Consider the following 13,342-nt stretch of genomic DNA (forward strand, 5'->3'; position numbering starts at 1 on the left):
TCTTTTCCTTTGTTTCCCTGGAAAACTGATAGCTACCTGTTATCAACAAGAAAAATAATTCACAGGCAGAATCAGCATGAAGGCATAATAAAGGCTTACTTTTAAAAGCAAATATTTTTCCATTGCTGAATTCATGCTTGAAAAGCATATTTACTTATGGATATTACTGTATTTGCATACAAAGATGTGATTATGTACATGCTACACAAATACATATGCATGATATGCATTTTATGCTAGATTTATATAGATGCAAACTTGCCTAGACAATAATAGTAAGACTGTATTTTGACAAGTATGCATATGTTCCTATGCTGCTGGTGACAAGCACACCAGAAAAGGCAAATCTTGGGCAGGACACTCAGTGGGTAAGGTCTGTAATGAGCAAATCCTGTCCGTAGTGTAAGTGCCCACAGCCCACAGACAGCAACCCCAGGCAGCTTCACTCTTCCACTTCCCTGTAAAATGGGTATAAAAAATGTCTATCCATTGCAACCCTGATGGTTAACTGGGTGAGTGGTTTGAGATCTGGTGCTGCAAATGCAGCCTTTGCTTGTGCCTGGCCTGTGAGGGAGGAGAATATCCTGATGAAACCGAAACCGTCGTGGTCCTAGTGGCAGGTTCTGCCTAGAGGCAGAGGCACACCACACTGGCCTGCAAACAGATAAAAAGAGCAACCAGGAGTTTCAATTTTACAAGTACATCTGTCAAGCCCCAAAGAGAACCTCAAGCACGACCAGACAAGCTCCTGCCACAAGATCATTAACGGGAAGGCACATGCTGGGCAGCAGTTTGGTGGCTTCTCTTTTTATCCCTAAAGGAGACGGGGATCTCCAATGAGATTTAGGAGAGGGATGGAGACAGAGAAAGGCGTGGGGTGCAAAGAAGAGAATGGTGGGGCTATTCAGATCCATCTACCCACATATTACAGAAATGCTGCTCCAACTGCACAGAACTCTGCAGTGGCTCCCTGAGAGCCACCCACTTTCACTCTTCACTCCCATTGTGGCTACGAACTTTGCTGGCTGATGAAGCATCTTGCAACAAAAAATCCATCCAAAACCTCAAGAAAAAAAAAAAAAAGCAAACAAAAAATGAGTCTAATACAGAAACTGGACTCTCTAGTATCACTTTGTTGGGGTGGAGATCTCTTCACTGAGGCATTCACAGGGGATATGCTTTCCCCTCCAACAGGTACCTGAGCCACTGGAGAATGGGAAATAAAATGAAGGGAAAGAGTGAGAACAGAGGAAAAAAGGGAAGAAGGAAAGGGTGGGGGGGAAGATAAGAAAATCACAAAAATAAGTCACAATGAGGGAAAAACTATCAAAAAAGAAAAGGAAAAAAATAGAAAGGAGGCAGATGAGCATGGAACAAGAGGAGAAATGTCCATAGTATGAAGAAAAAGGATGTGTATCAGAGCACCACAAATTGAAACTTTTGCAAAACAAAAAACCCACAAAAATACTTAAAAGACACTGAAGGGCTGTCATTCCAGAGCTCCAAGGGACAATAGGCAACCTCCCCAGGTGTCCAGGGCAGGTCTGCATGGGTATCCCCCAGAGGGCTCACCCAGGCCATGTCCCCACCACAGTGGTTTGTGGTTTAGTGGGCATATGGAACCAGAGCTTCTGCCCTTGGTGCAGTCAGAAGTTATTTTGCTTTTCCAAAGTTTACACAGCAGTGAAGTTCACATGGTCAAGCGTGTGCTGGGAAGCTGCTTCTGCGTCATTTTCTGCCATGCAAGAGCCAGTCAGCATTTCCTTTCTGTTTAATTCTTAGCCATGGCTGCCACCACCCTGCAGGACTCACAAAGTCTGGAGTGAGCACCCCCAGGCTTTGATTCCCTCTGGTGTTCCAGCAAAGTCAGGCAGTGCTGCAAGAAGAGGCAAGATCTGCAGTTGACAAAGGAGTCCTTGCCCAGAGATGCTCCATCCTGGGCACAGGGCATAGCTCATCAACCAGGGGGGCTCAGGGACTGGCAGCTCTTGATGAATGTTGTATCAGGCAGCCAGCTGCTCCCTCCTTGACCCACCTGAATAAATGCCAAGGCACCCTCAACAATTCTTGCAAGCCATCTACCCAGAAGGACCCAGCAGAGATGGCCACTGAATGTGGATACACACTTGAAGAAGAGCTCAAGAGTCAAAATAAAATAGACAAGGGATGAAACTGAATTTTAAAGAACTCCTTAACATATATGGGTTTGTTAAAAACTTGAGCCTTTCATAGTTCTGTTGTACAACTGAATTTTTACATTACAGGCAATTGAGTGCAGAAAAGCAGGACTCCTTTATTACTTCCCAGACCTGTCAGATGTGTTTTCCTTTCAGCTGATATCTTCCCATATTTTTTTAAAGTAAAACCTTTTCCATTTTTTCTACTTGCACACCTCATCTTACTCTCTGTAAAATATCTGTGGTACAGTCACTTTGCAAACAAGCAAGAAGGACACTTTTCTCACAAGCTTCAAAAAGCATTACCCTCTCTACACATCAAACTTCCTGCAAAATCAGACTTCTATAATGAAAAACAAGAAATGCAATTCTAGGTGCTGAAAATGTTTAGGCTTTAACAGGGCCAGGCTGAGCTGCCTTCTCTGTTGCTCCTGAGCAGGCCTTTCTAGCCACTCGTGATGTCAGGAGGCGCCATTCAGACAAATAACTGCAACCCACATCTCTGTGGATTTTCCTCAGCCTCCATAAAAAGACACTTTCTTTGCTGCTCCATCATGTGAATCTAATGAGTGGGTTTTTTACGACATTGGAACTAAACCAGGAGTGCAAACACAGGCACCAATCTGACTGTGTCTAGACCCTTCCTCCCCAAGCCCCTGTTAGCAGAGGAGCACCCAGGGCACGAAGCAGATGTCCAGCCTCCTCCAGGGAAACCCCCAAAATCCTGCCCAACAGTATGTAACCCCTTCAAAGTCAGTTCCCCAAACCAGCAGGACTCAGCCTGCTGAAAAGCACAGAGGAGAGGAAAGGACTTACCCTCTCCAGACCCCCAAAGCTGTGGAGAAGGAAGCTGCATAAGCAGAAGCCTAAGGCCGGGAGATGACTTGGATTGTCACCAGCAGTCTCCAGGTTTTTCATCCGGAGACTGATGGATGGACAATAACTGTGTTTTACACCTCTTCTATTGTGGTACATCATCCAGACCTCTTCAGGGCACCAACTTCAACCAGTGCTGAACAGCTGGCAGCTTGAAGAGGTGGAGAAAGAGTGAAGAGGGTGGTTTTCTGTCATCTTGTAGCAGTCTCTGTGAAAGGTGGCAAGGACAAGAAAAGGAGAAGACAAGAAGGAGAGAGGACTATGGCAAAGAAGCCCAAAAAAGTGTCATCATGTTCCTAAAAAGCTACCAAAATCTGGTAGCTGAGTGGAGAGATTGTAAAACTCACCACTGAGTACACTGAATTTCTCTGTAGGTGACTGGTTATCAGGGGTCATAGTTTGAAGACAGTGATGACCAAATATTTCTGACTCACCAGAAGAGCTCTTAGTTTTATTTGCTTTTCTGACAGGTCTTCAGAAATGTGTCTTGGTCCTCCTGCAGTTTTGGAACATTACAGATTTGCATTATAACCTTTCATTTCAACTCTTTTTTCTGCAGGGACAAGACAGTATACTGTGGCCCAACACAGCCCAGAAAAAAAACCACTGCAGAAGGAGTCTGCAGATCATTTTCATCCCCTCTTTGCCATCAGCTTGATCCAGCTGCAGGTGAGAAAGGAGACTCAGTGGTTGCTGGTGGTGTGAAATCAGCAGCCAGAGTAGCTCAGAGTAGTTCAGTGGCCAGATGGGTGGTTTTCAAAACAAGAGCTGGGTATCACCAGCACATTGGTTACACAACTCCTCATCCCACACACCACTGTTACACCATGGGTAGTACTCCTCCTCCATGATCAAGATTTTCTTACAGTGGTCAGAAAAAACCCATCTATTTGAGCAACATCTGTGAAGTCATGCAAACGGGTCTACAGAAACACCTACACCACTAGATCCTTTCTTTGATATTTTAATCCAACTCGTGTGCCAATGTCAGATGAAATCAGCGCATCTCTTCCTCATCGGGGTTACGGCCTAGCTGACAGATTGTTGTTTGTGCAGCAGTGCCTGAGCCAGCCAACGAGAGCTGCAGCTGAGCAAGGAAGTGGGTAAACACAAGGTCAAGAAAATGGCTAGAGACAGAGTGCAAAGTGCTAAGCAGAGCAGTGACAGGCATCCAGAAGGGATTTTTCACAAGCATGCTGGCATGCTGCGCTGCACAGCTTGCTCTGCTCTGTAGGTTTCAAGCAAAAGCAGACTGTGACAAATATTTTGAGAGTGCTTTGCGGGAATCGAAGCTGCGAGATGTTGAATCTGCACTGGCAGAGACAAGCAAAAAGTGGCGAGTGAACTTTTTCCTACACAGATTGCACTACAGAATAAGTTCCCTGATTTGCAGACACTTTTTACACTTCTTGTCATAGGCAGCCCTGCTGTGAGAAAGTTTCTGGAAAGCTCTTCTGCAACACCATGGTGGCATATCTTGTTTGAATCAACTGGGGTGAAAAATAGGTCAAAAATTTTGAATATGATTTCATATTTTCGACCCACAAGAGCTGTTGAATGCTCACTCTGGGCATCCTCTTGCAGCAGACGAGGAGAGCAGCCTGGCAGCTGCTACACTCAGCACGGTAGCGGTGCCGTGTTGTTCCCTTGTGGATGATTCACAAGGGCTTGGTAGGGGAAGCAGGCAATTCGTGACAGGAATTTCTTCTAATGCAGTGTGTTTAGCGAGAAACCAAAAGAGCAACCCAGGCCATTGGAAACAATTCAGATGTATGATTTTCCTTTTGAGAAGACAACAGCTTTTGCCAGCCGTATCACTGCGGGCACAGCAAGAACGTGGGAGAAAAGCCCTGTTTCTCAGTGTAGTGCATGTGGCTTACACAAAACCTTTGCTCAGCTAAGTTGGGGGAAAATGGAGGTAACTAACTTTTTATGGCATTAAAATGGGCCTCTGCTGCCTTCTAGCAATATCTCCAGGCAAAGGGGAAAGTACCTGCAATCTTCCCAGTTATAAGGTGGAAAAGCGGCTTTCAAGTCCTTTTCTGCTGTACAAGGCGTCTGGGGAGATGGATGTTTAAGAAGCTGTGTGTGGCTTTATTTAGCAGTGGGTAAGACTCACCTGCCATGACTCAGGCATCTAAAACCTGAGTTTTAGTCCTTGCCAATCACCTTTAACTCCATTTGTAGCTGAGGAAGAAAAACAGGCAGAGAAAATTCACCTATCCAAAGCCTGGCCCAAGAGACATGAGAGCTAAGTGGTCTTCTATTTAGGCTTCACAGAATCATGGAATGGTCTGGGCTGCTCATGACATTAGATGTCATGTAGTTCCAACCCCCCCGCTGTGAGCAAGGACACCTTCCACTTGACCAGATTGCTCTAGACCCCATCCAACCTGGTCTTGAACACTTCCAGGGATGAGGCATTCACAGCTTCTCTGGACAACCTGTTTCAGTGCCTCACCACCTTCACAGTGACAAATTTCTTTCTAATACCCAATCCAAACCTACCCCCTTTCATTTCAAAGCCATTGCCTCTTCCCCTAGCACTCCATGCCCTTGTTCAGTGCCCTCTTCCAGCTTTCCTGTAGCCCCCTTCAGGTACTGGAAGGTGCTCTAAGGTCTCCTTGAAGCCTGTCTTCTTAGGAGAGGTGCTCCTGCTCTGATCACCTTCATGGCCTCCCTCTGGGCTCGCTCCAACAGATCCACATCCTACTTGTGCTGAGAACCCCAGAGCTGGATACAGCACTCCAGGTAGGGTCTCCCGAGAGTGAAGAGGAGGGGCAGAATCACCTCCCTTGACCTACAATAAAAGACTAATAATACCATCATTACTATTATTACACAGTACTATCAAACACACAAATTTGCATTTAGCTGTGAGTTTACAGGATCTTTAAGGTCCCTTCCAATCCAAACCATTCTATGATTCTATGATTTAAAACCATCTTTGTGCTTCACTTTGATAAAAGCTACATAAATTAGTAATCTGTTAGTGTTGTTCAACCTCTGCTACTGAATTTATTTTAAAATGCCATGCAAGTGTTGTAGTCCTAATAGCAACTTAAAAATCAGTATGTTGACCTGAAAATGGGCTGAGAAAGGGACAGAAGATTGACAATGACTTTGAAGTCTGCATGAATTATAGTCAGAATTAACAATGGCCTTTAAGACACCAGAATATTCTTGTTTGGAAGAGCTGCAGTTGGTGCCAGCTGGTACTGGCTCTACAAGGGGTTGGCTTCCCCCCTCTCAGATTGCTCCTTTCACCTGCAAACCTGTTATTTTAACTGAGACTTGTTTTCATCAGCCACTCTTCTGCAGGGCTCACCTTACCTACCAGCAGAGAACGCTGATTTCATATCAGAAGTGGAGGCAAGGCAAAGAGCAATGGTGAGGCAGGACAAGGGGTAGAAAGGCAAACTTGTGGCAGGAACTAGGGATTCCAGGATGCTGAAGAACCTTGGGAATGTGAGAGGACTTTTTGTCTTTTCATGAAGGTAGGAAGAACTACTTTAAGGCAATGTGAGCAGAAAGGGAATGCAAACTGAGAGTCCAGGGAGACACCAGCAAGAAGCACCAAGGATGAACTTAGAGACAACAGCGTGGAAGTCTGTCAGAGGCATGGAAAGAGGCACACACTATCAGTGTCTGACTCTCCAAAGATCTCTTCCACTTAAAAGAAACAAAACCTTTCCACAAGTGTCTTCAGACCGGGGCTTCTAGTACTTACTGAGAAGCAGAGCATGTACAACCTGCACAGTAAGAATGAGAAACATTACAGAGGAGCAGGAGAGGCTTTTCAGAAGACGGCTATGTCCAGTGCCACAAACATCACCTTGATTAGGAATGGGACTCTTCACCATGAGAAGTGAGACCCTTACTTGCAAAGTGATGCTTCACTGAGAGGCAGCCTGAAAGGACTTGAAGAACAGACCGACGTTTGCTGAACACAGCATCTCGTGGTCAGTTGAGAGTTAGAGGATCATTCCAGCAGTGAGTTATTTGGTAGAAAAGCAGAACAGAGCCTTGAACATGCAAACCGTGGAAATAGTCACAGGAACAGAGGAGCAGTGCTAGGGTCACATGCCAGGTTGCTCCCAGGGAAGGGATATGCTGGAACAAGGGCTCTTACCTGTGAAGGTAAGAACAAACCTGAAGGCTCTCAGGCAGTCATCCAGGTAACCTGGGAAGAAAGCCAGGGATAAGTATCCTCTGCAACTTAGTAAGTGCCAACTGAGGGTAAAAATGGGGGAACACTTACAAAAACTATGAAAAACAAATGGAAACAGAAGAAGCTCTGTGATACCCCATGAGCTCTGTAACTCTGGCACATGCAGAACCTTGTGCACATTTTTAGGGATTGACTGTAGGCTCCAGAAACATTAAGCACAATAAGTGCTTGTGGAGGCAGTCCCCAGTGCTTTCACAGAGTATTAAATCCAAGCAGACCTACTAGGGAGACATCCCAAGGACTTACAAGAGGAGGAAGATCAACAGCCTCCATGGCCAGCTGACCTTTTTGCCCTGTTAAAATTTTCTGGCTTGAATCAGTTGCACTTCGTATATGCCTGTCAGCCCAGGTATCCCGACACCGTAAGAAATCACCATAAAAAAGAGGACAGAAATACAGGGGATTTTTTTCTCCCCTCACTACTTTCTTCCTTCTCAAATGTTTGGTTAGCTATTGTTCTACAGAAGGCACAACAATCAGTCCAGATCAGCATTGCCTCCTTCACCAGCAATGGGTGATTTCAGATGACTTTTGGCCACAGCCAGTGGGGTGGTCTTGTAATGCCTGGAGCCACTGGCTATATGGAGAGCAGGGTGAACCCACCCACAGCGCTGGCCCACAGCAGAGCAATCCTCCCACACAGGGACTCAGGATGAAGTTAAAGCCACTCTTCATTAAAGCACACCTCCCTAATTCCTGTCACGAAGGAGCAATTGCATCAAGAAGTGCCTCTTTGCTTTGCAGCAACACCCTTTGGGGAGATATGGTTCACCGGATCTGGGTCACCTCCCCTAGCCTGCGAGGTACATCCATGCCTTGCTGGGATGCAGGAACATCCTAAAGCAACTGCTGGCACCTCTTCAGAGTCTCTTGCAGCGGCTGCAAACCCCACCCGAGCTGATGGTGCTCTCAGTGCAGCAGACACCTCGTGGATGCCCTTCACTGCAGCACAGGAGCTGGAGAAGATGACTTCAAAAGGGCCTTTAGCAGCAGAGCAGCCCGGGGGGCAGCTCCTGTGGTGCACAGCTTTCCTTACAATGGGCATTATTTTCACCATCACCTCTGCCACATGGGGAGAGTCGCACAAAGCTGTGGTGCTACCGGGCTGTTCACGGGCGAGATAATCTCCCCTCCAAACAGGAAAGAGGCACATAAAGTGGGTGTAGGTGGGGGAGGATTCCAGAACACGACAAACAGGTATTCACCACTCAGCAATTACACCGCTGCTCTCCCAGGTGTCGTGCCGATGTCTGTGAGCACATCTTCTGCCCCCCACCCAGAGCAGATGGGAGACATTCACACCTGTCTCCCAGGAGGGATGGACAGGTGGGTGACGGGTCATCTGGGACTTCATTTTCTCTCTTTTGGTGGGTTGTGATGAGGGTAAAACATAGGGACATTATAAAAGGCTTCTCTTGTGCAGGCCAAGTGGGCACCAGTGCAGTAGAAGACATCCTGTTCTGGCTTTGAAGTGCTCAATTTCTCTTATATCCCACCAACTACACCAACCTTTCTGGGCTACCAAGGAGACAGATTAAGGATTACATTTTAGGGGACTTCCTTAGGTGCTGTCAGCATAATTTGTCAGCAACATACTCGGAGACATCCATCACCCTCTGCTCCCAGAGGGTGCTGGTGACAGCGGGCTTTTGGCACAGGCACATCTTGTCACCCCCCTATGCAGCCTCAGGAGAGCCATCTCCACCCTCTAGCTGGGAAACATCTTCTGGGGTATGATTCCTTGTTTTCTCCCAACAAAGACAGCAAATGACCTCTGGAAATGATGCCTTTGAGTGCCACAGGGTTATGGCCCTTAGAATCAGCATGAAGCAAACATTCAGTTGAAGAATAAGGAAAATATTGTGGACTAGAAAAAAGAATTATCCTTCGTGATTATTTTTAGAGGAGGTTATTGAAACACTGGAAAAACATAGTCGAAGAAACTTCTTAAATGTCAAAATATTTCTGTAATTTATGTAAAAAAACCATTAAGCTGGAGCTCCGTATTCACATTTGGGGTGATAAAGTGTAGCTCCTTGACGTGTGTAGCAACTATAGCCCCAGCAGTTAAGCACAGGAAGTGAAGAAGAATACCACAGACATTTTTCTTGTGAAAAGTTAACTAGTCTGCATTTTACCTGAGTAAGGGTGTGACCAATCTATTGGGGCTAAAATCTTTTTAGGGTGTAACAATCTACAACATTCCTTCATTCTCAGAGATAAAGGTCTTCAGTCCTCCCATGAAAATATCATCCAGGATGGAAAAGCCATTTATCAGGACACTGGTTCAAGGGAAAACTTTGCAACATGCTGGGTGAGAGGGGGATGAGAGGCACAGCGTTTGGCTGCTGCTGGGAACTGCAGTGCCATTTGCATGCAATTTCACATCCATTAACGCAACTTCGGGAGAGATTCCAGAACTTTAATCACTCCGATTGATTGTGATTAGTAATGATTTGTTGCGGTGATTTGCACTGTATTTCCTTATAATCCGGTTTAAGTATAAATCTGCCTTGCCACGTTCTGGATAATTCAGATAGCCTGTAAGAATTGTTCCTGTGGGAGTGAAAGTCTGGATATTGTAACCTCAATTTCCATCATGAAATGCTTTTTAAATAAATCAAAACAATTGTTTTCACTCATGTCTTTGCACTGAACTGGCAAATATATCTTGCCCAGCTGCTGCAAACTCTGAACCCATTTTTTAGAAAGCCTACTGTGACAATAAAATTGATACATAAGCTTTAAAGGAATGAGTGTCGACCAGCTTGTCATACCACAACATTCATAACACCTTCAGGGAGCAGAAGAAACAGTTAAAAGGAAAGTTAGCTGACTCATTTCGTGAGTAGCTGGTGTTACTCGTAGCAGCTTGGAAGTTAACAGATAAAAATGTTATCACAGCCAGCAGCAATATAGCCCTAACGACAACAGACAGCCTGATGTATGAAATAAGTCCAATTAACTGTCTTAAACATGGGTGCAACTTGGATTTGGCATTAATATTCCAGTAGTATGCTGGATTGACTGCTGTAGTATGCTTTAGAAGAAAAGTCTTACATTTCTGCATCTTCTGCTGGAGAATAATTTTATTTAAAGACATACAGAGACTTTCAAGTGCTGCTCCTTTCAGGTAACTAGGCCAAATTTTTTATTCAGTCACACCAGTATAACTTCAGTTTACAGTAACTCCATTGATTTCATCAGCACAATCAAGCACTGCAACAATTTACTTAGTCATGCTTTGGACTCTCCATCACTGGAAACCATTAAGTCACAAACTTTTGGCTTGTTTACTTGATTTTTTCCTGAAAGAAGGAAATAGGGGAAAAAATGCTCTAGTTGAAATTAATAAGCCACCCAGCTTGCGCTGCACATATATCAGATTAGAGAGTTATGTTGCCTCCCTTTGACTTCATGATGCATGAATCACGGGTCTTGCTCACCTGGGAGATTCAGGAGCTCTAGGGTGGCATGGGATGGCACAGATAGCCTTACTGCACCCTGCAAGCAACACAGCTATCTGTGTTGGACCATTTTGTTGGGGAGGGACATACATTCACCTCAGAGACAAACCCTTGTCAGGGACCTTTGAACTGAGCTAGCCCTGGATGTCCTGGATTCAAACCTTTATCTCCATTCCTGTGAAAAGCCAGAGCATGCAGCCTGATAGTCACAGCTCATTTGTCACAACCAAAAACCCAGCGTGCGAGTGTCTTCCTGTAAGCGTCTCAGCAATTAATCACCTACGTCACCTGGATTATTAGAGACCACGAGTTATTTGTTGATTTGTTGTTTTTGGCTTCTGTGCAGTAAAATCATGTGTCACTGTCTGTGGAGGTGAGCAGGTCTAGCACATGGCTCAGAAAAGGGTAATGTCTTTCCATAGCCCAATTAAAAATCAGGGACTGCTGCTAAAAAGGCTGTCTGAGGGAAGCCACAGAAACTACTCAAATTAGTAGCTGCTCTATCTGACCTAATTATAAGAGTCAAAGCAAGGAGAGGTGCGTTAACAGCTACGTTTAATTTTTTATTGCATTTGCTTGACAGCCACCACAGTCATTTACTCTTGGGCAGGGTCATACTGCCAGGGCAGAGGAATGTGTTCATCCCACACCACAGTTATACCAGACCACAGCAAAGTAAGGAGACTGCACTCTGTCTAGGACAGGGCAGGTTTTGAGCCCACAGCCCGAGGTGAACAGTTGTGGAAGGCCCCAAGACCCTCAACTTCTTCTTTTTAACTAAAGAGGGACAAAAGAAGGAGGGGAGACTTGCCACAGGACTGTAATTTCTTCCCATTTTATACCTGATTCTGCGTCCTTTCACAGCAGCAACAACTCCTCCCAGCTTGGTTACATGATGGTGACAGCCTCAGGCCACAGACAGGACATAGGTGTGGTTCTCTTTCAGTGCCCCTGACCATTCCCACAAACTGCAGAGGCAAGCCATGGCCATAACCCTGGAGCTGCTGCCACAAGTGACCCTTTCCAGGACCAGGATGCCCTGTTTGGTACCCAGACCCATCCCATCTGGAAGGAAGGGCTAATTTTCCTTCTCCAAAAGACTCTCATTCCACACCAGGTGTCACACAAAAACAGGCAGGGGCTGCATTCCCTCTGACTGCTTCTCCCTTGCCAAGCTGCCTGCCCCCTCTGCCCACCACCCTGGCACATGCCCCTGGTGCTTTTTGCCAAGAAATTGTTTTAATGTTTGAGGTTTTGTTTGCCAAGCTTTAACACAGGCTCACCTCCGTATTTCTGTGCTGCTCCACCCTTTCCAGTCTTTCTAAAAGCCATGCTCAACTCTCATTTGTGTGAGGTACGTAGGAGTGCTCACCAAAGTGAGAACGGCAAAATCATAAAAAAAATAAAACAAACAAAAAATAAACCCACAAGAATTTAGCTCTTTTTTACCAGTTTAACACCATCTTCTTTCCTGAGTAATGGCTGGAGTGACCTTCTCTGCCTGGGAAGAACTGGGACAAGTAAAAAAAATAATAATTAAATGTTATAAATAACATCCAGCAACACCCCTGACACAACCACAGGTGGGACAGATTTTTCTCTGGGACACCTTCCCAGTTTGCCCTGTACTGTTACTGTATGACTCAGGAAAAACTTTCTCTACAAGCAGGGGTGCCACACTGCAGACTGCCCACCCAGTGTGCCCATTTCAGGTTTCAGCAGACTCCAGTGTGGCCATTGAGGGGGATCTCCATGCCCCAAGCCCCTCCTTTCTCCCCTTCCACATTCTCTTTTCTCCTCTTCCTTTCAGCTACAAGGCAGTCGAAGGTAAAGACAGCTCCTCTTTCCCATCGTGTCCAGGAGAGGAAGGATTAAGGTTTTTCCTTCCCCATTTCCACCTTGTGAGAGGAGAGAGATCTGATTTATTGGTCTCAGTGCTTTTTTCTCGGCTGGGTGAAAGGGAAAACTGCAGCACTCACCCCTCAGCTCTGGATGATGGCCAGAGATGATGCTGCTGTGTCTCAAGGCACTGGATATCCTGGAGAAGAGCAGGGAAGTGCCCCTTGGCCTCCTGACCGGGTAATAGCTCCAGCTTTGGCCTCCTTGGCCACACCCAAGTCTGCTCCTGTTACCAACACAGTGCTTTGGCAACTGAAGGAGATGTGGGGATGGCTCCAGGAGGGATAAAGAATCCTCCCCCCGGCACTGCAGTGTGGTGGAAATACTTCAGTGGTGGTGAATAAACAGGTGAAACCTGTCTGCTCCCTACCTTGGATTCTGATTAGACACACATTTGGAGGATGTGCTGCAGAAAAAGAGACAAAGAACAAGTTATTGCAAATGTCCTTGGAGAATTGGGAATGAGCCTTGCACAGCCCCATTCAAACTCCAAATAATACTGCTGCCAAGGCAGAAACCCAAGCTTCTTTTAAAATTGTGGGAAACTTGGGGCACAAGGAGCTGCAGGAACTCCAGCCTTGAGCCTGTGGGAGTACAGCTGGGCACACCATGGCTCAGGGATGAGGGGGCTGTGGGCCAAGCATCAGCCAAACAAGCCCACCTCCCTGGCTGTCTGGTGCCAAACTGAAATG

The sequence above is a fragment of the Chamaea fasciata genome, unplaced genomic scaffold (assembly GCF_029207755.1).
Source record: "Chamaea fasciata isolate MVZ Bird 193981 ecotype frontalis unplaced genomic scaffold, bChaFas1.0.hap1 SCAF_2, whole genome shotgun sequence".
Classification (NCBI taxonomy): Eukaryota; Metazoa; Chordata; class Aves; order Passeriformes; family Sylviidae; genus Chamaea; species Chamaea fasciata.